Below are 2,953 nucleotides of genomic sequence, written 5' to 3'. Positions count from 1 at the left end.
AACAAGCCAAGAGAAAAGCATGTGGTCCAGGCTGGACCCATCAGGCTCGTGGGGTTTTCCGTCTTTATTGTGAGGGGGTACAAGGGCAAGAAAATGAAATGGTTGGAGGTCGTCTCTTAGAGCCAGGTCTCCATATAAAATGGTCAAATAGTTCCAACTTCTTTGCCCTCCAGAGCTACAGTTCTCCGGTCGAACTTTTCAAAAAATAGAAATATTTTCAATAAAATAAAAAAAAAATACATTTTAATGTACTCCCACCACAGGACAGGACACAGTTTGTTCGTTCATTCATTCACTCATTCATTCAAGAAACATTTATCAAATTTACTGAAATTTATGCCCTAGCCATCATATAGTAATAGGAAGCTAATTTATCCTCTGCCTGAAACAAACAAACAAAAAAGAAAAATACAGTTTTCAAGACTTTGGACATAAGACAGTGAAGGACAGTGATCTCCGAAAGATGGGAAACATACAAAATGAGCCCCACAATTACTTCATCTACTACCAGGAAACTTTCTAGGCTTTGGCATAGGAAGGGGAAAAAACCCAGGAAAAGCCTCAAGATCTCCCGGCACAGGGGAGAGCTGGGGACACTAGGAGGCCAAGGCAGCTAAAGCACACAGGACAGAGTCCCAGAGGAGAGAAAACTGCACAAGGAACCTCGCACATTTGCAGAGGAGTCGCCCTTGAGTAAGTGCTCAAGCAAAGGGACTGATTAGAGTCCGTGGATGAGGAAACTGCCTGAGGCTGGCAAAAGAAGCACCTGAGAGGATTAGAGGAAACAATCTCCGAAAATCTTTCAGGGCCAGGAATAGCTCCTCTTCCCACCAGCCAGGGTGGAAAACCTTACAACTCCCAGGGCATTTGGTAGAGTCCTCAGAAATGCTTACCTTCAGTAGTGGACAAAATTAACTCTAAGCTGAAGCTCTGGCCTTTCCTTAAAAAATCTTAAAAACAAGACCCGAAAGGATTAAACTATTCCAAGTGCCTTAACTGTCTTTGCAACTCTTCTGTAAATCTAACATTATTTCAAAATAAGTTTTAAAAAGTGACAGCACAGAACATCATGTGTCAAGAAAAAAATCTAGTCTATGGCCATGCTACTCTGAACAAGCCCAATCCCATCTGATCTCGGAAGCTAAGCAGGGTCGGGCCTGGTTAGTACTTGGATGGGAGACCACCTAGGAAGACCAGGTGCTGTAGGTGTAAAAATTTTTTTAAAAAAGGGGAGGATTGTAAGATGACAAGGTTTTTGCAATTTGTGAGGTCAAGCAAGGGTTGCCTCACCTAAAAAAAAAAATTCTAAATCAAATTTCTAGAGATGAAAATTACAGTGTCGGAGATGAAAAGTATACCAGATGGGATTAATAGCAGATTGGACATTGAAGAAGGAAGAATTAATGGATTTGAAGCTAAAGCAATAAGAACTATTTTAAATGAAACACTGAGAGAAAATGCTAAAAAAAAAAAAAAAAAAAAAGAGCATCAGTGAACTGTGTGAAACTTCAAGGGGCCTAATATACATGTAACTGGAGTCCCTGAAGGAGGGAGTTCGCAGAAAAAATATGTGAAGAAACGATGGATGAAAACGATCCACAGGTCCACAGGTCCAAGAAGCTCAATAAACTTCAAGCACAAGAAACTCAAATAAAACCATACCAAGGTATATTGATTAATTTGTTTAAAAACAATGATAAAGAGAAAAATCTTAAAATCATTTAGAGAATGTGGTAAATATGACTTTTATTAAGAATCTACCATGGTCCAATACTTAAGAAATATTCTTTTCTTCCTTTCTTCCCTCTTTCCTCCCTCCTTCCTTCCCTCCTTTCCTCCTTTCTCCCTTTCTTTCCTTCTTCCTTTCTTGTCTTTCTTTCTTTCTTTTCTTTTTCTTTTTCTTTCTTTCTTTCTTTCTTTCTTTCTCTCTCTCTCTCTCTCTCTCTCTCTCTCTCTCTCTCTCTCTCTCTCTCTCTCTCTCTCTCTCTCTCTCTCTCTCTCTCTCTCTCTCTCTCTGTCTCTCTCTCTCTCTGTTTCTCCCTTCTTTCTTCTTTCTTTCCTTCTTTCAAAAATATGAGAGCTAAGAGAAGTTACATATGTTTTCACTCTGGACCCCTGGTTCTTTGGATTCCAAGGATATGTGATGGAGAAATAATTTTTTCATAAATCAGACATTCTCCTTGTCTTGAAGGAAATTATGGTCTAGAAACTAGTATAAAATACTCGGTATTCAAACATTCAGGCTTCCACTTTCTTTTTCCTGAGTATTTAAAGTTACTTACAGATAAGATTTCACAAATGAAAAATAAATCCTCCATCATTACAAACATATTTAGAAAGGAGAAGAGGTCCAAGTGGATGATGCTCACAGAGAGAAGGAAAAGGGAGGTCTGAGAGTAAAGGGAAGGAAGGTTTCCAATGTCAAGGCTTTTGATATTTTTAAAAGTATAGAGAGATGAAAAGTCATAACACTTGTGAGTGAATGTTGAGAGAGAGGCAGATTTAGAGGTCAATCTTTGGTTATCATTCACTTCACACAATATATCCAAAGATTCCTTTATGCCACATGTACTTGCTTGTTTATGAACAACTCTGTGACCATGTTAGAAATATTCCATTTGGACGGCCATGCAACATGGACTGTGCTGCGTGTTGTGGAAGATTTTTAGCATGCGACTTGGCATTTACTTGAACCACGTAAGCACAAAAGCAAAACTCTCTTTTCCCTTCGCCTCTCAGCCTCCCTTTCCTCTTCATCTATTCCTTTCCTTTAGCAATGAATGTGTCTATTGCTTCAAAAAGACAGAAAAAGTTTGACCGACCTAAAAGGATTTTCTGTTCACATGAGTGGTTCTTCAACTCATTATCCTTCGATCAATCCCTGGAGACTTCTGCCATATATTTAAATCACCCCAGGCATTCACTGGGGATGAATTTATCATGAAATTTTTAT

At 38.9% G+C, this 2,953-nt stretch overlaps 1 pseudogene; it reads left to right on the top strand.

Moving 5' to 3' along the window:
* Positions 1-1,090: 1,090 nt before the first annotated feature.
* On the top strand, positions 1,091-1,209 carry LOC112479986 (annotated as a pseudogene).
* Positions 1,210-2,953: the final 1,744 nt, after the last annotated feature.

Source organism: Pteropus alecto, unplaced genomic scaffold (genome assembly GCF_000325575.1).
Source record: "Pteropus alecto unplaced genomic scaffold, ASM32557v1 scaffold21, whole genome shotgun sequence".
Taxonomy (NCBI): Eukaryota; Metazoa; Chordata; class Mammalia; order Chiroptera; family Pteropodidae; genus Pteropus; species Pteropus alecto.
Note: the sequence above shows the minus strand (reverse complement) of the source record. Positions and strands in the feature narration are given on the sequence as shown.